The following is a 25,701-nucleotide window of genomic DNA, read 5'->3' on the forward strand; positions in this document are numbered from 1 at the left end:
CTGGGGTCCTGTGAATCATCCAGGTCCTGTGAATCACCCATTCTGTGCTCCCTGAAGACCTGGACAGGAGCGCTCCAGGATTAAAGCTCATAGGTACATCAGAGGTGCTCAGTACTGTGGGTCAGATCGATGAGTGCGTTTCTCGGTTCTCCTGGCACCAGGATTAATCCCAAGATTTCTTTGTGCTAATTATGCCTGCACAGGAACAGTCCCTTTTCCACAAGGCCAGGCAGAGGAGGAAAGGCTGACTGGTCCTCCTCTGGCCTCTTAGGTCTTTTCTTTGGCTACAATATCAGACTATATTCTGAGTCCAGGGTACATAAGTGCTGCAGAGGTGAGGATCTGTGTTTATTCCACCCACTGCAACATCTCCAGCAGTGGGTCAGCACCTGGCACATAGTAGGTCCTCAGTAAGCCAGCAGGGACTACAGGGGGCCGAGGCAGTGTCCCCGCAAACCCATGTCCCTCTCTGTCTTCATCCACTGAAAGTGGGAAGGGGAACAAGGGTGAATGAGGGACACCGGGCCAGCTTTGAGTGTCACATGGACAGCAGGGCGCTCCTGGAGCTGCTCTGGAGTGAGAGACAGTGCTGGACAGGCCCACGGGAGCCCCGGCCTGGTGCTGGGCTGGGCCGTGCAGATGGCATTTGATAAACAGGGTGCGTGCGCCTCACCCCCTCCATCCCTCTTTTAGATACCGGGGTTCTTTATGGCTTTGCTCAGGTAGATCATCCACTGCCATAAATTTCCTTATCTCCAGTGCTTTTCCAATTATGGATAACAACAGAAAAGCCGTCATTGGTTTCTAAAAGGTCACCAAGATATAGTGCCCGTTTGGGAAGTGAGAGACTTATGCAGTTGGCTTGTATAAATCTGGGGAAGTTTTATGCACGAGTCGAACAAGAAATGTAAGTGAGATTCATAAAATATATAAAGATTTATGGGGTCTTGGCTGATGAAAATTGCCTTCTCTTTTGCTGTTTGTGTGGGAATCATTTGTTCTTCCTGAGTGTTTTACATATGGCCCATGGTGAGCCAGCAGGTCCTCACAAAGGCCCAGTGAATGGCCGGTGGCATCCCGAGGGCATGGTGGCATCCTGGGCCCTGGCTCATGGAGCAGAGGCTGAGGAGAACTTAGGAGCCCGGCTGCTTTCAAACACCAGAGACACTTAGGTCCCTCCACGCAGCTGCTGCCTTTCTAACCTTTGCTGAGAGAAAAACAAATGCTCCCACAAGCAGCCAACTGGTTCCCGTGGCACTGTCCCAAGATCAGGGGCTTGGGGTGCACGTCCTGTGTGGCTCTGAGACTCCCTGCACTGGGACCAATATTGATTCCCAACCTCACCCTGGAGAGTTGGATTTCGTTAGTGTGAGGCTGGGTCTGGGCATCAGCATTTTTAAGGTGCTCCCCAGGGCTTTGTGGGTGCAGTATAGTTTGAGACACTCCTGTTCGGCAGAGTCCTGCTCCACCTGGGGTTTAGGGGGCTCCCCCAAGTTCCTAAAGGCCCTTTGCAAATGTCTGTCACTTATAAAGATCCCTCTAAACCCTATAACTAGGACAGCACCCCTTCCTCCCCAAGACACCTCATATCTCTTTCGTACAGCATCCACGACGTCTGTCCTGGGTGACTGAGTGGCCCTGTGATAACATCGGTGATGTTTTCCCTCTGCAGTAGCTCCTCAGTGACTTCACAACTCCTTCATCTCCATGGCTACCTCGGCATCTGACTTTTAGCCATGGCCTGAGGAGTGTTGTTTCCTCCTAAAGACCAAAAATTGTACGCCACCAGCAGCATCAACAGCTAGTGCTGCTGGCCAAGTGGCCGAAGCAGTAGTGGTCCTCCTCACCACCGCAGCCGTGGCTGCTCTGGACAGCCCCAGGCTGCTGACTCACGGCCGGGCAGAACCCACATCCCCAGGCCCGGCCTGCTCTGCCTTTCTCCCGGGTTCCAGTCTCTCTCTTTTCCCTTCTTTTGAGACTTCACAGAGTGGATCCAAAATCCCCAGCTCGTGTCAAGCTGAGGTGAGCTGGGTTCTTGCTTCAGAGATCGATGCTTTGGAGAGGGTGCCTGACCCGTGACACAAGTCACTGCGGCTTCTCCATGGGCGAGGCATAACTCCACCCAGCCCCTGACTCTGGGACTGGGACCCGGGCTGACAGCGACTTCGGATGGGTCCCTGTGCTGTGGGACTGGCCTTTCCTTGGCATGCTCTTTTGCTCTGGAAAGAGAAGCGTATGAAGCTCAGGCCTGGAGTCCGAGAACCCCGAGTTCAAACCCTGGCCCAGCCGCTTGTGATGGGTGTGAGTCCGGGCAGGTGGTGGACACTGCCTGTATCAGGGTTTTCACCCATGCTGCGGGATGGTGGTGGTGTCACCTTGTAGCTGTTGTGCCTTAAGTAGAGGAGGTGACGTGCTCAGGGCTGGGCCCAGCGGTGCCAGCGAGTGATGTGCGCTCTCTGATTATTATTTTTATACTGTGGTATGTACCATTGCAGCCCGCCTCCGGGTCTCTGTAGCTCCTCTTTCTCCAGCGCCTTGAGTGTTAGATTTTTCATGTTTGCTGGAGTTCAGTCAGAGCCCACAGGGGAAGCACCTCACCATCCCCAGCACATAGTAGGCATCTTATAAATAACTCATTCAAGCGTCTGAGAGCGGTATTGCTAGTTGTCTTCTTCCTGTCTGGGGTGCCTCGCACCACAGTGCCGACACACAGTAGCCTCTCTGTTCTGTCTGAGGGGTCAACGTGGGCCCCTTCTCATCCTCCTTCTCCACCCCGTCCTTTCGCGTTGCCTGGGCAGCAGCATCAGGAGAAGATGGTTGCACGGGGCAGCAAGAGGGGCAGTGCAGACTCGAGGCCCCAGAGTGAGGGGATTTGGTTTTGGCAGGGACAAGAGCTGTTTTGATAATCTACTGGGTAGGGAGGCAGCCAGGTGAGCCACATACCAACTTCCTCTCACCTGCATCCAGCATGTGGTTCCTCCTCAGGGGTCACGGCCCCTCACCCCCAAGCCCCGCATGCGGCAGGAGTGGGATCTTGTGGTCGCTGTACTGAGAGATGGGGAGCTTGTCCCCATTCCATGCCATGTTCCTCTCCATGACCGTTCACGGGCCATGCTGGCTCCCATGCCAAGGAGATGCTGGTAGCTGTTATGCAGTGGTGTTTATCACTGCGGAGCATGACAGAGAGGAAGTAGGTGTCTGGCCTGCAATGACAAAAACACAGAGCAGCAGCGGGACATGCAGGCAGAGAAGGGCAGAGTCCCAGTGTCATTTTTCAGTGCAATTTTCCTCCATTTATTGTCCCCCTAGATTAGGGGGCCCAATCATCTGGTGTGACCCGTGATGCTTTATGGAGTCATGATGCAAGGTTTGAGAGAGGGAAACAAATAATTGTGAACCTTCTGTCCTACGAAGACCCTCGCTGTCTGTAGAACATAAAGTTCATTTTGTTTTTCTTTTAGAAATGTGCTCAAGACGAGAAAGATAGGTGGGATTTACTAGCCTCCTCCTAGGCAGAGGAAACGGGAAGAAACTTCCTCCTGACCTCTCCTTTGCAGGGGGTGGGAGCCGATGTGTCCTCGCGCTCTCCTTCAGGAAGATTTAAGGCGTCCTTCCTCCAGCACGGAGTTTAACGCTAATACACTCAAGAACTCTATGCAGTTTCTACTGTGGTTTTCTCTTTGGCCCAGCCCTGAGCACGCCACCTCCTCTACTTAAGCCACAACAACAGCCACAAAGTGACACCACCGCCATCCCCGCAGCATGGTTTTCTCAGCAATCACGAAAGCCTGTGAAAAGAGGCAGAAATTGTCTCTCAGAGGGAATGTCCCAAGCCTCATGGGTCCCAGTGCCCAGTGAATGATAAGTCTTTATTGTAGATTTGCACCTCTTAGCAAGGAGGAACAGGAGAATAAACAATATCACAGCCAAGCAGGAGCCAGCAAGCACCGAGATCATGTCCTTGGGAAATACAAATCAACACCACAGTGAGATCCCAGTCCCCCCTCTAGGACTGGGGCAGGGCAGAATCAAGACCAGCAAGTGTTGGTGCTGATGTGATGTGGGTGGAGGGCACCTGGGAGCCTCGTGTGCTGCCGGTGGGAAGGTCCCATGGCGCAGCCAGTTTGCAAAGTTTCCAAACTGATGGTGATTTCTCAAAAAGTGGTGTATGGTGTCACTTTGTGACCCAGCAACCCTGTTCCTAGGTACCTACTCCAAAGAATTGAAAACACATATTCATAGCAATGTTGTTCATAATAAAGAAAAGCTAGAAACAACCCAATGTCTGTCTGCTAATGGGTACAAGGCTGAACAGATGGTGGAGTGTAAATGCAGTGGAATAGTATTTAGCCGTAGAAAGAAGAAAGTGCCAACACACTGTAAAGTGCGGAAGACTCCCCATGACATCCTGCTAAGTGAGAGGAAGCAATCACATATTGAATAATTTCATTTATATGAAATATCCAGAGCAGAGAAAGCCATAGAGGGAGGAGGCGGGTTGCTAACCCCCCGGAGGAGGGGAGACTGAATGGAGAGGGACTGGTTAATGGCTACGGGCACTGGGACCCATGGGGCACTGGGCACTGGGCGTGGAGGAGGAAAACCGCTCACCTCATGGTGGCTGGGAACCAGAGGCTCCTGGGAACCATGAGCCCTTAATGCAGTGATTAGGTTAGTGCCCCATAATCCAATCACCTAAAGGCCTTGCCGCTGAACACAGGAGTCTCTGGGAACATTTTGATGCAAACAATAATGTTGAGTAGAGGGGGGCTGGGTCTTTCTTCTTGATTTGTTCAGCTCAGTGATGGAGATTTGAGGAGAGAAAAGGGTAACGGATAAACTGTCCTTGGGAGCTGCCACCTGGAATCCAGACTGACAGGCGGCAGCAACACCACCCGCCCCACCAGCTCCTCCCTTGCCTGCCCTCTACAGCCGGGCATCCCCATATCCAGGCACTGCATCCAGATAACCCGATCACTAGAGGCAGCCAAGGTGAGTTTGTGTGCCAGATGAGGGCGTCTCTAGGGAGTCAAGACTGAGGAAGGGACATGGAACCTGGCACCTGTGGACCCCATGAGGTCTGGTCTGGCTTTATCTGGCTTTCTGTCATGGAGGTGGCCCAGGCTATTCCCTCAGGCCAGCTCCATGAGTGGTGTCTGCAGAAGGAGGAAGCAAGTCCTGCAGCCTCAGGGCCTTCCTAGACTGGACAGAGTGATCCCTGACTGTTCCCCCTGGACCACCCAGAGTCCCATCGAGCCCAATCCTACTTTGACCTGGGTTCTGAGCATCTGTCTTCATAGGGGCCTTTCCTTCCCAAAAGGCTGGGCCTTCTTCTCATGGTGCTGGCCAGGATCCAAGGACAATGGCTGACCAAACTGCCAGGTGTGTCCCCATGCAGCCCTCAGTGCTAACCCCCCAACCAGTTTTCTCAGGCTCTCTGCCTTGGGAACTCCTCCCTCTGTAAGCCCAGCCTGGCTCTGCCTTCTCTGAGTCGGAGGGCAGCTATTGATGCACTGAGCTGGCTGGGCAGTGGGCTGGGAGGGGCATGTGGAGCACTGGGTGGGCGGCAGGGCAGAGACTGCTGGCTCGGGATGTCTACCCACACCATGCACCGGTGGGCCTGGCCTGTGTAGTTGCTCCTCTGACCAGTGGTATATCAACTAGGTCCCTGGGCTCCCAGGGCAGCAGCTGGGCTTGGGCTTAACCCTTGGCCTTCTTGCCCTTGCCCAGGTGACCGTGGGACTCCCACAGCCAACGATTTCTCCTCCTCCTTCTGGATGTGTCCACCCTCCATGGTGAGCAGCCATGCATTTATTTTTAGGCATAAGCAACACTCCAGCCCCGTCTGTGACAAGGACTGAGGACCAAGTTCCCGAAGGTCTTCTGGGAGCCCCAGGACAGAAGAGGCAGCAGCTCCTAAATGCCTCTTCTCAGAGAATCCTCCCTGGATGGAAGCGGATCTCCAGGGGCTCAGGAGCTCTGGAGATGGGTGGGGAGATCTCAGGATCTGAACCCCCAAAGAGCGAGACCCCAAATTATCACCACCCCTAAATTTGGAGGGACTGGTACGGATATGACAACATCACAGGCTCTTCACCACCCCCACCATGCCTAGCTTGGAATGGAGGATAATTAATTTGGAAAGGGCCACACACATCCCAGGGCCTGGGCCTGTTGACAAGAGAGAGGAGGAGGTGGGGGTGAGAGCAGAGCTGAGGAGCCCATTGGAATAATCCCTGTCTCGGGGCAAGATTGTTCCGGCCCTAACGAGCCTCCCGGGCATTATCCCTGCACGCATTTCCTATGGCGGCCAGGAAAAGGGCGAGACCAACTTTATTTCTGGATTCGGACTGACTTGAAGAAGTGGCATCACATTTGAAGGGCACCCAATCAATCTGTTGCCCTCGCCGCATGAAATTGTATTTGCTCGCCACTTCCTATCTCGCCGGGCGCAGCTGGGCTGTAAGTCATTGGTGATAACGTTCTTTATTACGCCGTCGTGTTTATGAACTGTGCCTGGAGAGAGATGATAGAAATATGCAGCAATATGCAAAGGGAGAGGGGGAGGGGGAACAAATGCTAGTTGCCAGGGCAACGATGGGGCTATTTTGGGCATCCGATTTTGCCAATGATGGAAATCTTTTGCCTGGGACGGTTGGACATTCCCTTCCCCCCTTCCTGGAGGCAATAAATCTGTACCAAAATTTAGGAAAGGAGGTCACTTAATTTCTTAATTAAAGCTTAAAATTTTCTTCCTGCCACCTTTAAAAATGATGAAAAACAAGCTGAGGGTGTTGATAAGCATCCTCAAGCGGAAGGAGCGCTGTGTTCTGGTGGAAGAGATGTGTGAATAATTTACTAATCTTCGCTGATCCCCGCCACCTCCCCCACTATATACAGCCACCTCCTTTTACCTACACCGACTTAACTGTGATAAACTCCCGAGCAAAATCCCCAAGCTCTCTCTGGACTTCAGCGCAATCTCAAACCTCCAGGTGTTTATAAGCAAGCTGAATTCCAATGAGCCCCGGGCGACGCGCCTGCAGAGGAGCTGGCTGGAAGATGCCTCCCTCTCCGGGCACAGATGTCCCTGAGAAACAAAGACCAGCACTGCCCAGCTCCTTCTCTTCCATCTGAGACCAGTGGGAGGGTTTGCCCCTCTTGGTGCTGAGCTGCTTGCTTTGGTCAGCTCCAGGCCAAATCCACATCAAGCTAGGTGCCCACGTCCTGCCATCCCTGGTGCTACATTCATGTCAGAGGGAGGAGGAGCCTATGTCACTCAGCTTTGCTTTCTCCTTGTTTCTTCAGTGGTTCTTGATGGAGGGTCTGCTTGACCAACAACAGCAGCCTCAGCTGGGACTTACTAGAAATGCAAAATTTGGGGAACTCACTGCAGACTTTCTGAATTGGATGCTAGCGCGGGCTCAGCGGTCTGTTTCCACTAGCATCCCAAGGAGATGCTGATACCCGCACTGAATGAGAATTGCTGAGGTAAAGAAGGCAATGCCCTGCATTTTAATATTATCCTGCCCCAGAGTGTGCCCCGCCCCTGCTCCCTGTGTAGGTGCTCAGTGAATAGTTACCAAGTGAATGGAGCTGGGAAGCCACACTGGAATCCAGTCTTCTGCCCTCTTGGTGGTCAAGCTTGACTGCCATGCCCATCTGCCCAGCCCCGGCTCTGACGTATGATGGAGAAGCCATGGTCACTGGGGTCACAGTGGGAGGGTTTCTCTGTCCTACAGCCCAGAACTGGGGTTGGAGAGACACAGCCCCGGGCAGCCTTTGTTCCACCGTGTGAGGACAGTTTTGCAAGTCCTTTATCCCATTGGTAGGGATGCCCTATGGGACCAGCAGCTGATGTCTTAGTGATGGGCCTTGTTACCACCCACTCCCCCCTGTTGAGCTCTAGTATGAGCTCCAAAACATGGGTCCAGAAAATATGTCGCAGGGCCGGCTCGGTTCTGGATGATTCTGTAGGTCTGTAGGTGTCCCAGTTGGGGGGACAGAATGCATCCACTTGGAAGGGGCATGCACTGGCTCTGTGGTGGGAATGTGTTTGTGCCATTCTAAAGGACTGCTTTTATATCTCTGCCTCGGTGACAAAAGCCATGCCATGGCTCCCAAGTATGCCCTCTTCTCAATACCTCCGACCAGAAAGAAGCGCCCCAATGTGTGTCCAACTGTTAGGGGAGAAGGTGTCTGGTTGCGATCAGAGCATCCTTGCTCTGAGCTGGGGGAGAGAGAGAGAGAGAGAGAGACAGACAGACAGAGACAGAGAGACAGAGAAAGAATGTATGCTTTCTTTTAAAAACAACTTTTAATTGCATATTATTCCAGTAATATGTATGCATGTAGGAAAAATACAAAAGCACAAAGAACCAAACAAATTATGTATGCTTTTTCTGCCTGGAGATAAAAGATAATCTTTTTCTGCTTTTTTGTTCTCTCCCTATTTATTTCAGTTTTACAAATTTGAGATCATATTGTATCCTGCTTTTTTTTCCCCCTCGCTAACATCATAATGTGAGCATTTTTCTTTTTCCTTAAATAGTCCTCGGCATACATCTTTTATTTTTTTAAGTGGCTGCATAAAATTTTGTAATGTGGATGTATTATGGTATGCTTTTTGGTGAATAAATTATCTTCCATGTCTCTTTCAGGCTGTGGGAGTGCCAGCTTGTGATTTTCATACCAAAGTGAGCCCAGAGCTTAGAGAGAGGCTGAGGCCAATGCTTTGTCTTTGATGCTTGGTTCGAGTCGATGCTGAGGGAGGAGAAAGCCAATCAGTCTGGGGATTGAAGTCAGTGTCTGTGGTGACATTCAGAAGTAAGAGACAAAATTACTTCCCCCAGGGCAAGCAGCAGCGTTCAGCATTTTGAAGATTGGCAACAGAAGGAGATGGAGGGAGTAGAAGCCTGCAAAAGACTCCCTCCCAGTGCTTGAGCGGCGCTGTCAGAGGAGGAGGTGGGGAGGGGTCCACCTGGGGGCGCTCAGGGAGCTGCGCTTGGTACTGACTGCCCTCTCGGGTCAAGGGTGGGGCTTCGTGTCTCTGGGTGGACAGAGGTCTGCAGGACCTGCTAGGGAGATCCACCCCACTGCCGGGGAAGAGGAGGTCGGGCTGGCACCCCGTGATATTTCTTCTCTATTTTTCTTCGTTTGTTTTGGGTTTACACATCTGCCTGAGGGCGGCCAAGATGAATTCTCTTTAATGAACAAGACCTGCAGGGAGGTCTCCTGCCTCCACAAAGACCTTGCTAACAACTTTCCGTGTGGCTCTGCAGTGCTTCTTTTGCAGGAGTCTGGACTTGCCACAGGGTTCCAAAGGCCCTAACAAATTTTCTCCTTTTCTGTCACCTCTGCCATCCCTGCTCACAGCAGACTCTAAAGACTGTCCATGTGAATACGTGATGATGGGATCAGTTATTTCAGCAGAATTATGAACAGTTATTTCAGCAGACTGAATTGCAGTAGAAATGCAAAACCCACCATGATCCTCTAGGTGGGGGTCCCAACCCCAGCATGGCTGACTTTTGGGGCTGGACAATTCTGAGCTGTAGGGAATGTCCTCTATGGTGTGGGTGTCAGCAGCACCCATGGCCCCCACCTACTAGATGCCAGTTGCACCCTTTCTGTCATGACAACAAAAATGATTTCAGACCTTGTCAGTCATACTCTGGGAACCCAGTTAGTCTTGGTTGATGTTACACATCTAGGATGGCATTTCTCAAAATATATCCTATGTAACCCAAGTTTAATGGAATGTAATGTGTATTTTATGAAAAATGGGGTTCTGTGATCAGCTGAGTTTGAGAAGCTTCTGTTGAACAAACTAGCAGAGGTAAGGAGATGTCTGTACGTTTTCTTCCTTGGCTCGCTGTAAGGCTTTCAGCAAGTACGCTCTGTGCTTTCCAGATCACCTTCGCTTCTCAAGGGTTTTAATTTTGTTCTTTCTTCTGCTTCTTCTCTGGGCTATTCTAGATCATGAGTCATCTTCTTTCGAGCTCTTGTATTTGAAATTGTCCTTTCATTTCATAGACCTTGGTGTTTGTCAGTCTTCTGTTGCTGTGACTAAAATATCTGACATAACAAAGGAGAAGGTGATCTGGGCTTATGGTTTCAGCTCATGGTCACTGCGTTCTATCGCTTACTAGACCCGTGACCAGGCAGAAATACGGTGGAGTAAAGCTGCCCACCTCACAGCAGTCAGACAGCAGGGAGAGAAGAGGGGGCTGGGGACAAGAGACACACCCCAAAGCACACCCCCTGCCACCCTCCTCCTCCCACTTTCTACCTTTTTGCTACAATCCCTTTAATGATTTGGCCCACGGATGAGGTGAGGCTCTCATGATCCAGACACCTCTCTAAGCCCCACCACTCATAATTCCTGTACTGAAGATCTAGTCTTTAATACATGAGTTTTGGGGGGCACATTACATTTTAACCCTGACAAGCTTATGGTCTTTAATTTTGGGTGAAGCATTCAGCTGTGTTTCCCATCAGTCCCTTGGCAGCATTTCTGGTACCGTGCCGTGCTAGGGACCTGCTACGTGGATCTGCAGTGGACACGGCTTTAGTTCCTGTTGATGCTTCTTGCTCTGTCCCATCTGCCTACCTCCCCGTTGGCCTTGGGCCCCATGAGTTCCAAGAATAACAAGCTCTGTTCGTCCACAATAGCTGGAAATTACGGGAAAAGCAAGCACAAGTGTTACACCTCTGTGTCTCTGAGACCCCAGCTCTGCTTCTGAGGGACAATGTGGCTCTGTGACTGTGGTGTGGCCTTCATAGGGAGAGCAGTGGGGTAGCTCAGCCTGCTTTACTGTGCCTCTGAGCTCAAGAGCCCTGATGTTCATCTGTTGGTGAGAGGGGCTCGGTGCAGAAGGCTCGGTGGGTGCAGAGCGCTGTTGTGCGTCTCTCCTTAGGGCTTGTCACACCTATGCCGGGAAGGATGGAGGAGAAGGAGAGGGGCCACTTGGAGCTGCTCACGTCTTCACACTCAGAAAGCCTGGAATCCGATTACCTAACGGCAGGGAGTAGCTCTGTTGTAGTTTTGTTTTAAAAGAATCCTCAGTGATTTTTAACTCTCCTTCTCTATGTGTGCTGTTCTTTTTGTTTAAGAACAACAGATCACAGGTGTACATCATCACACCTGGTCTGTTGTTCTTAAACACAACAAAACTCACGCTAAGTTTGTCACTCGTTGCCCCACAAACCATGTTTAAAGGAAGAAGCTCCATTGTGAGGTCTCAAGACTTGGAGACATCCCGTATGGTCCTTGCTCCTTCAAACTGAAGAATTTATCTGACACTGTTTATTGGGTTTTTTCTCCCTTTCAAAATAGCTTTTAGCACCATCACCAAGGTCCCTGCTCAGGAAAACCACAGAAGTATGATCACAAAAGGGGTGGGTTGACAGGGTTGCCTGACTTAGCGGGGATGGGTAGGTGAGCACTGGTGCCCAGGGTGGCCTGTGGGCAGCCACACTTTGAGGAGACCAAGGACCCAGTGGTCTGCCTGGCCCTCTGTAATCTTCCATGGAGCTCCCTCACCTCGCCCTCTGCTGTCCACTCCTTACAGTGCTGCACTGCAGACTGGGCAGCGTTAGCGCATGCGTGTCGTGTCTCAGTTCCAGGACCAGCGTCTGAGGGCAAGGTGTGGGCAGGGTCTGAGAAGGGTGGCCCCAGGCCTCTCCCAGTTGTAGGGGGTGCTGGGAGTCCATAGACTCTTAGCTGCATGGCTCCAGTCTCTGCCTCTGACCTCACATGGCATTTCCCTGTGTGTATGCCTCTTCCTATGAGAACACTGTGACCCAGTGTGACCTTGTCTTAGCCCTATTTCCAAAGCAGACCATATTCACTAGTTCTCAATCTGGAGTCATGCAGTTTGGGGGCACACTACCCACTTCCCTTTCCCACTCCTCTGGGTGCTCTGATGTACAAGTGACATTCCACCTGGTCCCGCCTGACCATGACACTGAGCCAGATGTGGGCCGTTTACGGTTCTTGAAGGATTTTATCTTCAGGATGGTCTTATCCAGGACCTGCTAGCACTGAAGCCAAGCCTGTGGCTATAGAGTCCATGGAAGTCTGTCCTTCCTGTGCTGCTGCCTGCTCCAACCTAGGCCCCAGAGAAGGAGCCAGAGGCAAAGGAAACGTCCTCTCTGGCTGTCTCCACTCCAGCTCCCCAAGCTACTCATCCTGTCCGCTGGCCCCAGGAAACCCGAGGAGATAGGGCACTAGGGGGACTCTCTAGAGGGGACAGCTCCGGAGGCTTCTCCAGTGTGTATGTGGGGTGCTCCAGGTACCTGGAAGTCTTAATATCATGCAGATTCTGCTCTCTGGGATGGATGGGGCTTGGGAACCTGCATTTCTGATGTGTCCAGCAGAGGCTGAGGATTTAAGCCCTGAGCCACACTTTAGGAAGCCAGGTAAAGTCTCAGGATGTAGGGGTAGGTGTTGCGGGGGAACGGTGAGCCTCAGAGACCTCGACAGACTGTCTGCAGTAGGCACTGCTGGGACCTCGGGGAGGGACCAGGATGTTACAAGTTGTGGTGGCCTGGAGAGGGAAGAAACGGATCCCCCAGCTGCTGCCTGGGCCACTCTGTCTCTTTCTGCTGTCTGGACCTTCATTCTCCTTCAAGCAGAGCTCTTGACCCAGAAGGTGAGAGCCAAGTGCTGGATGGACAGATAAGCACACACTGGCACACTGCAACTGGGTTCATGGGGACACCTGGGAGCCCCGCAGCTGGGTGACAGAGAGGGGGCTGGGGTGGACAGAAGAGCTCTCGCAGGCTGCAGAGTTCTGGAGTTCACGGCATGGCCCTGGGATTTCTGTGACCAGGAGCTGTGCCCGGTAACACGTGGAGCCATGCACCATCCAAGGGCAAAGTTTGTGCTTTTTTTCTAAGGAAACAATTATCCAACTAGACCTGTTGTCCTTCTGCAAGCAGCCAATTACCCGGGAAATGTAATTACCCATTGGCTTTGTTATTAGCGCACAGCTAAGGCGATTGAAGCAACCGCCCTTTCATGGTATTTCAAAGCTCACTCACTGATGCATCCTGATATTACACACAATGAGACTTTTTTGAATTCAATTAAGCATTTGCCTACTGTGACTCTTTATTCATTGCAAATTGTCTCAGTAAATAATCTTCATCAAAAGTCAGAACCAATCCCCATTAGTTGTTTAGATTAATTAATGGGTCCCCCTGGAGCCACCCAAATGAATTCAATTTGAACGTCAACAACTTGGCGACGGAGTTTCCCAGGTTGGCATTAAGACAATATTAAACCTGCAATAAGTCACATTTAAAATGTTAATTCAGAGAAGCTCTCCATTTAGGGCATTTAATTAAATCCTTAAATAAACTGCCTGGGCTCAGTACCAGATGGTTCTGCGTTTCCATCGCAGTGCAGAGCCTCGAAGTCATTGTGGGAAGTAATATTGGAGGCGCGGTGAAGATAACCAGGATATATAGAGTAATAAAATCTAATCTCGTTTCCAGTGGGGAGAGTCAGTGTATGTACACAAGCCGGGCTCAGATCGTGAGTTAATTACATTAACCCCGGTATACTCCGGGATCTGAGCAGCCAGAGATGAAATTAGTCTTTTTCCTATCATTAGATTCTTCTCAACGCCACTATATTAACTTTTAGCCAAATACTTACTCATAAGGAAAATTGAAGTTAATGTAACCAAAGATAAAGTCACGTAGCCTTAATATTCTGCAGGGATTAGGGAGACCCATGAAAATACACTCTGCAAATGTCACCGGCTTGGAGTGGATTTATGGAGTTGGGGGAGAAGAAATGAAGATACCAGCAGGTCTGCCTGCCCTTCCCCCTTCCCCCTTCCTAGAGAGGGTTAAGAAAGGGCCTAATCAGGAAAAGCCAGTCCTTGGGATCAAACAGTCTCACCAGGATAGCTAAGGTGTCAGCAGAGGAAGGGACTCTGGCCTGGGGAGAAGTCACGGGGTGCAGGAGTGGGCCCACGTGTCTGGGTCGCAGGATTACTGCTCTCTGTCCCCTGGGCAGCTCAGAAAGTTCCAGTGCTCAGTGCTTAATCTTTTGGTCCTGAGACCCTCATCCCCGACCTTCCCCAGCAGGGAGGAGGCATGTGACCTTTCCTGGTCTCTTCCTCAGGACGCACAGGGACCCATCTGTCTCCCATTTGCCAGCCTGAGACCCCTGGGCAGTACCCTGAGTTGGGTGACCAAAGGGCAAAGGCAAGCCCACTTCTCAGAGAACATCCCAAGAAGTGTATCAATCCTCCAGCAACTAGGAAAAACTGCACCCAGTGTCCCCTCAGGCCTGCTGGCCTGGCATTCTCCAGGGTCCGCAGCCCTCGGGGCTCCCAGTCACTCTGCCCTCTGGGGAAATAAGGGAAACTGTCTCTGAACTGTCTCAGAAGGGCAGCTCTCTTCTCCTGCAATTCCAGGCAAGGTGGCAGGAAGTGAACCCAAAGATACCGCACCCACTTTCGCTTGACCGTCTTAGCTTCTCCCCTCCTCCCGTCCACCTGCTGCATTTTATCCTCCCAAGCTGGAATATTCCAGAACCCTGCCTCCCACTCCGTCCCAGCCGATGCCGTGAGAGAAATGACCACAGCCCCGACGGCATGATTTTATCCTGCTCCTGGCTCTCTGACCTACACATTTTCCGATGAGTTTCTGTGTAATTCTGACCTTGACTGAGACGCCGCTTCCTGTAGGACTTGGTGCTGAGTGCTGAGTAGATTTCATCCTAACGCGTGGGGTAATTGATGGATAATGGGTGCTCAGGGTCCACTCCTGAGGAGGATTCTGAGCCTGAATCCAGTCTCTCGGAATACTGTGCTGTTAGTGAATGTATCATCTCCGTGTGTGTTTACACTATAAATAGCTTCTAACACTTTAAAATATCACCCAAGGCACTTAGTTGCTACCCCATAATTTGTTTTATTAACTCTCTTTTGTTTTGTTTTGTTTTGCTTTTCTACTTTTTCCTCTGCTGGTAAAAGTAATGGCATCTCTTTGTACACAAGCTTTTGTTTCAGTGTCTGACCCTTTATTCCGACAGACTCCTGGATCAAAGATCACAAACCAATTTCTGGTCATTTACAGGCTGAGCTCTTTATTATGACCAGCTCTATCACCAAAACAGATCCTCATGAACAGATCGCAGGGGACAGCAAGGTTTAATGAAACAAGCAGATGGTACTGTGTGTCTTCTCTAAATATCCCTATTTTCCATAATTCTTCATTGTAGAATCAAAGACTTCAGAGACGGAAGGAAAACAGGAAGTTGAGTTGAGCTAGCTCCTTGGACAGAGGCAAATGACACCTGGAGAAACCGGCTTAATAAAGACAGCGAGTAGACCTTGGGGGACCAGGTCCTGTCTCAGGGTCTCGCCACCCCGTCACGCTTCCTGCCACACCAGCTTGCATACTTACCTCTTGGGGTTCTGCTCATCTCTGCAGCTTCGTATACACTCAGGGTCAAAGCTCTGGCTGCTTCTGACACTTGCAGCTGTGGGAACTTCACTGTCCGTGTTGAAACCCAGAGGCATGTCCTGCGGCTTACTTCTGCGGTGCAGGGCTAACGCAACTGCCTGAATTCTTCTTCTCCCTGCGCACCCTTGATGGTCCACATGGTAAGAAAGAAACACTGGCTGCACCCCGTCTCTGCACGATACTGCATGTCTGCTCTAGTCTAAAAGGTAAAGGAATAAAACTTGCTTTGTTTGTGTTTGGTTTAGGTTAATTTTCCAGTGTCCACCAAGACGCTCAAGAAAGGAACTTTGCAAGCACTTTGCAACAGCGACCTAATTCTGATGCAAAATGCAGTAACAAAGCCTTCTGCAGCTGGTGTAAGTCAGTTATCCTTTCCTGAGTAAGCAGGTCTTCTTCTGGAGGGGGCAGCAAAGGGGGTGGGCAGGGAAAGGCTGAGGAGCAGGCGGAGTCTGCTCTGTGTGGAGAACAGGACCTGCTGGTGGGTGAGTCGCAGGCCCAAACTGACCTCTAGGCTCTTGCCTGGTGTGGAGGCTCTCTCTGACCCAAGCCCAGAGCTCTGTGGCACCTGCTCACGTCTACAGACCGGGGCAAGAGGCACAGGAGACAGCTGGGCTCTCGGGCAGTAGAAAGCGAGTCTTTGGCTGTGCACCCAGTGAGGGCCCAGCTCTGCACCCTGGCACTGCACAGATCTGCGAGGGGAGGAGTCAGGCATTTAAGAGTAAAAGCTGCAGAATGGGGATAAAGACCACAGGCTGCACTTGGGGCAGTTGGAGATGTTGGGACTGGACAGCTGGATCGTCCGGGTCGCAATGCAGAGAACTTACTATTCCTTTTCAAATCAGCTGGAAACCCAGAAGAAAGTCACTAAATGAGCCTCCCCAAATATATCAGAATGAACCCCAGAAGCAGTTCCTGACCCCACATGCTGGGGCTTCCCCAGAGTCCTGGGGTAGAGGTTCCCTGTTGATTCTTTGTAGCTTGGGTTGCACTAATTTCTTGCTGAAACAAACAGCCAGGTACACCTTGCCTGCCCCCTGGGGTACAGCTGCCCCTGCCCCCAGGGCCCTGGCCTGGCTCTGTCCCTGCTGAATGATGATGGTACTTTCTCCCTCTCGCCCTACCACCTGGTCTTCTCTGGGGAGTCAGTCACTTTCCGTCCACCTATGTCCTTGTCTTCTACAGCCTACATCATCCTGTATAGCTGCTAAAGGTGCTGAGGACCTCACCTTCCTTCAGTCACCTTGATGCCACCACCACGTGCCTCCCTGCCTCTGGTTAGAGCTGAGGAGTCCTCAGAGCCTTTGCCCTAAGCTCCGACCCTCTGTCTGGAACCTTGAGGCACAGCTGAAGCTGTACCCACAGATAGATAGGAATACAGGGGTCCTGAAGGGGCCGAGGAAGCTGCCAGTCCTCACCGTCAGTGTCCTTTCAGGCCATGCTCTCAGGCCAGCCAGGTGATATGGTCCCACAGCTGGAGGCTCTGCAGGTTTGGGGGCCCTTCATGTCAGCCCAGGCTGCAGGAACACTAGGAGACAAGGCGTCAGTGAACGGACACCCTGGGAGGCTCCTCCGCTCTCTCCTCATGCTCCCAGCTCTGTGCTGCCTCCTGTGTGTGTACCAAGTGGCTGGAGAGATGGCAGTGCTCCCCTCTTTGAGTTTCCTGTAGCAAATTTCCAGAAGCCTCACGATCTGAAACAGCACCGTCCGGCAGCCAGAAGGCTGAAATCAAGGCATCGGCTGGGTCAGTCTCCCTCAGAAGGCCCCTGCAGGACCCCTCCTGTCCTTTCCCAGCTTCTGTGGCCTCGGTAACACCGGGGCAATCTCATCTTCTGGTTCCAAACGTCCGGTATGAGTTTGTGTTCTCTAAAATTGAAGAATGAATTGTAGGAACAACAGAAATTAAGAGCAGAATATATTTATTGAGAGAAAGAAAGCTTCTGTCAGAGACAGACAGAAGGAGTCCTGAGTGGCTTGCCAGGGCCCCTGCTTTTTTTAGGGTTTTATAGAGCAAAGCAATGAGATGATGCAGGTCCATGGCGGGGGGGGAAAAAGGGGAAATCACAAGGTGGACACGAGGTGAGACAGAACTATGATCAACCAATAAGATTACGTGGGTAATTGCTCAGGTAAAATCGATTAAATCAGGATCAAATGGGGAAGCTGCGCAGCGAGCGCCCATGAATACAGAACAGGGCTCTCCCTGTAGGGGGTTAGCGGCTCTTCGGGCTCCTCAAGGTGATCAATACCTGTCTCGAATATCAATCCCTGATGTCTAGCCTTAGGAAGTGTGTGGGTGCATCTGTTTGATCTTTGGTCTTGAGGTGGGCCCACAGCTGAGGTGTCTGTCTCCCCCACAGGTTACCTGATCTTTCGCACTGGCTCTTTTGAGGACCCAGCCCTGGCTCACTGCCTAGAATATATTTATCTATCTTGGCTGCCTAATATTCTCTTCTATCTTTTGTTTTCTTTTCAGCGCTGAGGACTGAGCCCAGGGTCTTTGTGCTGAGCTACATCCCTAGCTCTTTTTATTTATTATTATTTATGTGGAGAAAGGGTCTTGCTAGCTAAGCCACTGAGTCCCCGATAGATTCCATCCCCCCTCACTCTCACTGCCTGTGGCCGCTCTGGAAACCCCTGCTTCTGCTCTCAGATCCACGCTGCCCCATACACCCAGCTCAGCCTCCCCGCCGAGGAAAGGGAAGCATTAAATTCTCAGCCCTCTTTAAAGATCAGGGCCCAGAGAGGGCTGCACATTGACATCCCTTTACTGGCTGGCAGTGACCTCAGGTCATGGATGGTAGGGAGGGCGGGGTTCTCCTCTGGTTTTCCTCCTTCCCTTGCCCCCTTTTCCCTTTCTCCCCTAGATTCTTGCAGCATGATCAGCTCCATTGGGCAATTCCAGAACCGGAGCACAGGGCCAGGCTTCTGCTCCGAGGGAAGGCGGAGCGGTAGGGCAGTGAAGTCCCAAGCCAGCTGCTGTTTGTCACTGGGCATCCCAGGTCCAGCATGTGCCTCGTCCGTGTGAAGCACCTCTAACGTGAAAGAATTAATTGCTCCTATTCTTGCAATGCACTTGGTTTGGAAGTCACCATGAAATACTTTCCCTCCAGAATATTTCATGCTAAAAAAATTGCCAAGAGGCCATTTTGCTTGTGTATTTACTTATTTGCAGGATGGGGATCAGATCCAACTCATGCCAGGCTGGTGTGCTATCACTAAGCTGTGACCCCACCTCTATTCCAGCCCCCGTATTTGTGCCAGATGTACTAAGACTTACACTTACCTCTCTAATGTGCAGAACCCAGCTGCCACCTTGAACAATGCCAGCTTTCTGCAGTCTGATTTCTGAACCTGAGTTTGAAATCCCATTCTGCTAACACAGAAGCACCTGCGCTCTGCAAAATGGTCAGCCAAGGAAACCATTCTGTCCAGTCTGTCCCAGGCTCCCACCCCATGAAGTCTGTGGTGGCCCCCTTGGGAGCTGGGCTGTTCTTGGTCACCTCTGTGGTAGCCAGCTCAAGTACTAACTAGGAACTGGGCTGTCTTTGCAGGCTGGGGTTCATGTTTCCGGGAATCCTGCTGAGTGAGAGGTTCTGGGCCAGAACCACAGCCAGGCTCTGGACAACGCCCTGGGAGAAGAGAATTCCCCAGCCATTTAGAAAGAAGTCAGGGCACTGGGCCTGCCAGCCCACTTGGCTCAGGATTCCTGGACTGGCTGTGCTTGGTTCCGTGGCTGTCACGTAACTGGTGATCTGGGTCAAGCTGGTACCAAGTCTCTCCCAGGCCTGCCCCGTGGGGACATGTCTGGCGAGCAATGGCCTGAGGCAGAGAAGCTGTGTAACGGGAACCTGCTCCATGCCACTCCATGCCACTCCATGCCAATCCTGACCACAGAAAGTCTCTCTGTGAAGTTTAAACCCCTCTGCCTGTAAGAAAGTCAAGCGCCTCTCTCCTATGCAGCTGCTCACTAGCCAGGGGTGCAAGAGGCACAGACTCAGTGACCGGCTAAGCTGCATTTTCTCATCAGCGATGGGAGGGGATGTGTCAGAGGTCCCCAGATCAGTTGGATTCAGTTCAACAGTCTCCATCCAGGACTGAGAGATTCGTGGGCCACGGGAGAGCAGGTTCCAGGAGCAGGGTCTGGAGCCCTGGGGGTGGGAGGGGGGAGGCAGAGAGAGGACCCAGAGGTTCAGGCAGGACCACGTAGCTCAGAGGGCCGGGAAAACCGGCTTTTGTCTGTGAGGTGTGATTCAAAAATACATTAAATGTTTAAACTTTGAAAACGTACTGCAGTAAGATACACGCTGCCATTAACCTCCCTCGGAACACCCTCCCCACCCAAACATGCTTTTCCCATCGTCCTTGCCATTTTCTGAAGCTCTTCTGGAAGTCCTCTCTCATGAGTGTCTTTAGTTGCACTCTTGTGACTACCTTGATGTCCTGAATTGATTCAAAACCTTTACTTTTTGTGGTCACTTTGACTTTGGAGAAGATCGGGTGAACACGGTGGTGAGGACACTTGGTGGCATTTTTATGAGCCTGGCATTCTGGTGGGTGGCACTCGGCAGCAGCACGCACCACGTTCTTGTCACAGCTTGCTCTGTGTCATCGCCTCTAACGTCTTTCCCACTCCTTCCTGAACTAGTCCTGACCTCCCGGCTGCTCTCTGTCCCCTGGCTGCATTTATTCAAAAGCGTGCCTGCTGGACTGCCCTGCTCCTGCTGCCCCTCTCTCCCTGCTCAGACCTGGCACAAACCCTGCATCCCTCCCCCAGCAAGACCCCATTCACTCTTCCATGTCGCCACTTTCAGCAGTGCCGAGACACCTCCTCAGCCTCACACAGTCCCCCAACTGTACCCCAAGTGCAGACCCAGCATAGCCAACAAAGACGAGACCACCAAAAGGGGCACGGCCTCCTCCCTGGCTCCTCCACAGATAGAGGAGGAGGATGGTTGGGAGTGATTTGGGTTCGCTCAACACAGCAGCAAATGATATTAAAAGGGAGGAAGAAATAAGCTAAAATAGAGCTAAAGGTAGAGATTAGACCTGTTTTTCCCCAGTTCTGGGGATCAAATTCAGGGCCTGGTGCATGGCGGGCTCACATTCCGTCACTGAACTATACCCCCATCCTCTGCGTCTCTATTCTGAAGGACAGGAGGAGAATAAGAACCTTCCCCTCTGCAGGTGACTTGTCCTGTGTCCCCTCCGATGACGTCACTGCAAAGATGAGGCGGGGCATCAGTGTGTGGCGTGGAGTGAATGGTTAAGGCACCGTCCTTCCTGAACCATCTCTATTCAGCTTTGCCTCGGCATCCCTGAGCCTGTCAGGCTGTGGGAGCGTCCAGGGTGAGGCTAAAGATTCCCGGAGCCAACAGACTTGAGAACTCAGGGCTGCCGTCTGCCAGCCTGGTGACCCCTGCTTTGGAATTTGGGCTTGGGCTTCCTCACCTGTACGGTGACCACAGAGCTATCACCTTTCAGGGTGCTGATGACCCCAATAAGAAAAGAGATGGCAGGAGTTCTACATGGGGCTGTGCATGCAGGGGCATCGGCAGGTCAGGGGTGCCCAAGCCCTGGCCCACAGCCCGGTACCAGTTCTCGCACTGTTAGGTACCACACCAAGCAGCAGGACTCGAGCAGCTTGGGGATGAGGGGTCAAACCTTCACTTGTATTTAGGGTCATGCCTGAGCTTGGCTCCTGGCAGATCAGCAGCGGCTTCAGATTGTCACCGGAGCACGGACCCTACTGTGGGCTGCATGTGTGAGGGATCTGGGTCATGAGGTCTCTGATCTTCCTCACACCGCTAACCCCCACGGTGGAAAAATTATTGCCCATGAAACTGATGCCTGATACCAAAAAGCTTGGTGACAGCTGCCACAGGTGAGGCTGGCTGGGGGTGGTGGGAGTGTCCTCAGGGGAGCTTGGCTCCTGAGGTCCCAAAGAAAGAGGAGGAGGCCCTGGAAGCTGGCGCAGTCCCCGCAGAAGACACCACCAGAGTCACAGGTACCCCATGCAGGGTGGTGGAGAGGAGGTGAGCGCCAACATCCTAGGGGGCACCTGCACCCCTAGCCCCCTCCCCAGGAGCAGGTGTTGCTTCCTTCTAGCGTGACACCCCCCAGGGGCAGTCTCCTTGACCTGTGAGCAGTCCTCAGTCTGGTCACCAATTCCACCATCGACTAATGGCTGACCTAACATCTTTCAGTGAATGACCTTGTTGGCAATTCGAATATCTTTCAGTGTCAGAAATAATAAGCAGCATCACAAGATGAAGTAGAGTTTAAGCTGAGTGCAGATGAATGGGGCTTTAATATTCCGAATTTAATCACCCGCTTCTGTGGCACTGCGGGCAACATGACGTAGCAGCTAATTATTTTTTTAAAGCACGAAGAGGAACATTCCTCACCAATTTCATATTTAAGATGAATGAAGGGAAGGCGGTGATTAATGATAGCATAAATCTCCCAAATAGGCAATGATCAGTTAAAAAGATGGCAAGATGGGTTTTTTCTTTCCTGTAGTGATTTCTTCAAGAGTGGCATGGGTCACAACTGTCAGCGTCTTTCATTCTGCAAAGGGGACATACGCAAGTTTTGGGGGACACATTGGCTGGACAGACCCTCTCTTCATACTGCGAAGCCACGTCCAGCAAGTCTGGTGGCTTGCCTGGCGGCCACATGGATACAAATAAGCACAGTGTCCTTCCCAAGTTGTTCACCAATGAGGACAGAGGTGTTTTACAGCTGCCATTGTTGACTGGGGACACACAGACAGTGGTGAAAGACCCTGGCATTTATGTCTGAAGAAGAGGTCTATTCAAATGCTGGCAGTGTCCTTTACCGAGTGACCTTGAAACTCAATTTTCTCATCTTTTAAATGGGTATAATAATGCCCCTTGGACAGTATGGGCTCCGTATGAATGAACGCACCATAGCTCCTGCCACATCTGTGCCCCCAACTGTTTCTCTTGGCACTGGAATCGGTGTCAGACCTTATGCAAGGACCCACGTCCCAGGGGTGAGAGATGTTCCTGAGGAAGTGGGCAGTGGAACAGGACCAGAGAGGGCCCCAAAGGGCAGAGGCCACCCAAGGAGATGGCACTGGGCCAAGCCCACTGGAACCGGCTCAGACTGGGGCAAACTGGAGGCGATGCTCGCACCTAAGAACTCGGGACAAGGACTCGGGATGGGGATTAAAACTCGCTGTCAGTCTCAGAGTAACGGGAAGCTGGTTCCCAGCAGCTTTCTGGGTAAGCCATCTGGCAGAGTGATCAGGTGTTATCCACGGATGCCAAAAGGCTGGGAGGGTACCTGAGAACTTGGAGCTGGGAGCATTTGTCATAACAAGCAGAGTCAGCTGTCTGTGCTGTGTTTCCGGTCACACTGTTCCCGCGCCCATCCATCCAGTCATCCACGCTTTGCATGATGTGGGCCAAGGCCTGCTCAGGACCGAGGCTCCACACTGAACACAAATCATAAAAGTCCCTCTCTGACAGAGGTTACAGGCTCCAGGAGGAATGGGGCAGCGGCGACAATGAAACGCATCAGAGGGAGGTCTCTTAGGAGGTGACTGTTTTCGTGCAGGGGAATAAAGAAGGGGACCAGAGTGGGCCAGGACCAGGGCAGCAGCTTGTGCTCCTTGGGCTCCAATCTGCAGGTCTAGGAAGCCCGTGGCCAGTAAAGACAGCGACTTCCTCTCTGGTGAACGGGAAGCTCTTGGAGGGGGAGGCAGAGTGAGAGTGTGAGACACAAAGGAACTGAGAGGGAACCCAGGTCTAGCTGGAGAGTGCAGAGCTGGGTTGCTCTTAGCTGAGACAGGCCATTTTCTTCTCCTGGTGGGAAGGAAGGGCAGGCAGCTGGAAAGCAGGGAGGCTGACCTGGACAGTCTCCTGCAAGCGAGTTTGGGTGAAGATATCAAGATGCCTAAAAAGTTTTTAATATCATTCTTCCTGTCACATCCAGCTTCCCAAAGTCGGTGTTGTGTCACCTTCTTCTCCCCCACCTTGCCAGGGGGAACCGAGGTGCTGGTTGCTTTGCTGCTTGACCCTAGGAATTGTACACGGACACTGTCTTGTCTTTCATTCCTGTGCTCAGGGAGGTCATGCAAAGGCCTCTGCGTGATTCTGTTCAGGCCCTGCGCTCCCAAGCGGATACTGGAGGCCAAATTTTCAATCTGTGCCGAGAGAAAAGGGAACATTTGCCTTTGGACTTCTGCTTTTGCCTCAAGCGAAAGTTGGAGGAGAGAAGCATTGTGCAGACGCAAAGGTCCAGCGGATTTCTTTCTCTCCCTCTCTTGCCTGTGTCCTCTCTGCCTAAGACTGGCCGTGGGAAAGCAGGTCCTCCATCCCTGCACCATCTCCTGTCAGCATCGGGCCTTGGAGCCCTCACGGGGAGAGGGCAGCCTCATGCCCTGCTATTTCCTTCCATGTGTCTTAGGTTGACAGCTCATAAGGGCTGGTCCCTGAGCTCTGAGCTCTTTTGGTTTTTTATTTTTTAAACCATTTCAATCGTAGGGAAATTGAATCCATGTGTGTTTGGATTAATTGCTTAACTCCTAAAAATGTTTTGTAAGAGAAACTTGAGTCCAAAAGGCTTTTTAGGTTGCTTCCCACCCGTTTCATAGGGCCCGATCAAGGGAAGTAACAGCCAGCTTGGACCAGCTCTGTGCTTGCAGCTGGACAGGGCTAAGGAGGACTCAGTGACCCCAGCGGATATGCGGTTCAGGTCCAGCGGAGAGGAGCCTGTGAAGCCTGCCCTGGGGTTCAGGAAACCTCCTGGGCTCTGCCGGATTTCTGGGCTTTAGAGAAAGAGGACATCTCCTGTGATCTTGGGTCGAATTTGAGACTTTCTTTTTCCTAAATCTCCTTCCCAGAATTTGACTGCTTCTCTGTTGTTTTAAATAACAGTCACCTCAAAGGGTGACTTTCTTGCATGGCCTGTGGGGGATCATGTCCTTTCATCTAGACACTGTTCTAGTGTCTTGGCCAGTGGGTGACCCTCCACTGTCGAGAGCCAAGGCCATTTGATGGCTGGGGACACAATGCCCAGCTTAAAGGCCCTCATTCTGTCTGACCGTCTGTCCTCCTTCTGTCTGACCTTCTGCACCTTCCCCAGCCCTGCTGGGCATTGGTACAGTCCCTGATGGCCTCCTGTGGGCCAGCCTTAGTGCTTAGCTCTCACTGGTGACTGCAGAGGTGAGTACACTTGTGTGGCCAGCGGGACACTCCTGGGCAGAGCAAGGGGCTCTCTGCTCCCTAAATTCCCTGAGCTGATAAATTACCGGCTTGGGGTGCAGATGAGTACAGGGGTGGTGACAATGTGTACAGTGAAGTTGGTGATGCCCTCGGGGTTCTGCACGCTGACCCAAGGCTTTGATCCCAATGCTTTCGTGACCAATTTCTCCTGATGGCTTGGCACCAATGCCACTTGGCACCAGTGCCACTCCGCTACCTTTCTCCTCTGCACCTTGACCAGGACTTCTGTCTAGCAACAGAGGAAGGATTCTTTAGAGGCTGAAATATGTATGCTCACCAGCAGGCAAGCACGAAGCAAGGAGCTTTCTCTGCCCCTCACATCAGTGGTGTAATGTCTGGGTTTCCGTGCTGGCTTCTGTAACACAACACAGACACTCATCACCAGGAGTCAGCACAGATGCCACAGGGCACCCAGCTGGGGTACAGTCAGGAAGCAGGCGAGGGCCCCGGGAAGACCTGCAGCCACGCTGTGTGCAGTGCTGAGGCTGGGGCATGTTGTAACCTATATAAAAAAAAAAACCCTCATAAGTCTCCCCAGACACAAGAGAAAGATCAAAGGTAACTTTAAGAGCAGAACAGGATGTTTACCTAATCTAAACTTGCTTATTAGCCCACCTGAACCTTGTTCTTCCCAAGAAATGTAACCACCGCATTCCTGTTCTGTAGTGTGCTGCAAACCCCACCCCCCTGCATTGTGAGACCAGCAGCTGTTTGTGATTTACAGGATAAAACCCCCGCCCTTTAGCTGTTAGGCGCACAGTCTTCCATATTGGCTACGGAGGCTGCATCGCCAGGCCTGTGCTTTAATAAATAATTTTTTTCTTTCCAAATTATTTTCTCTGGCTCCTTCATACCTCAGGAAGTGGACCACCACAGGGCATAGGCCCTAAACAGGGCTGGAGTTGGTCTGGGAAGAGGCGTCACGGAAAAACACAGAAATGGAACAGCATTGGTGCGGGGC

General features: G+C 51.8%; 1 long non-coding RNA gene across 4 annotated transcripts in view; it reads left to right on the forward strand.

The window, feature by feature from the left end:
- Positions 1–25,570, forward strand: part of LOC134474287 (uncharacterized) — a 57,715-nt gene extending 32,145 nt beyond the window's left edge. For 2 of the 4 annotated variants that reach the window (XR_010045031.1, XR_010045030.1), the window contains exons 3-5: positions 15,245–15,629; positions 15,735–15,845; positions 22,009–25,570. This is a non-coding gene — a long non-coding RNA (uncharacterized LOC134474287). Of the gene's footprint in view, positions 1–5,663; positions 6,463–7,308; positions 7,492–15,244; positions 15,630–15,734; positions 15,846–16,671 lie in introns of those variants that run through there. The other 2 variants (XR_010045032.1, XR_010045033.1) reach the window with 2 other exon arrangements.
- Positions 25,571–25,701: the final 131 nt, after the last annotated feature.

The sequence above is a fragment of the Cavia porcellus genome, unplaced genomic scaffold (assembly GCF_034190915.1).
Source record: "Cavia porcellus strain 051 isolate PalLab524CR breed Dunkin Hartley unplaced genomic scaffold, mCavPor4.1 scaffold_32, whole genome shotgun sequence".
In the NCBI taxonomy this organism is placed as follows: domain Eukaryota; kingdom Metazoa; phylum Chordata; class Mammalia; order Rodentia; family Caviidae; genus Cavia; species Cavia porcellus.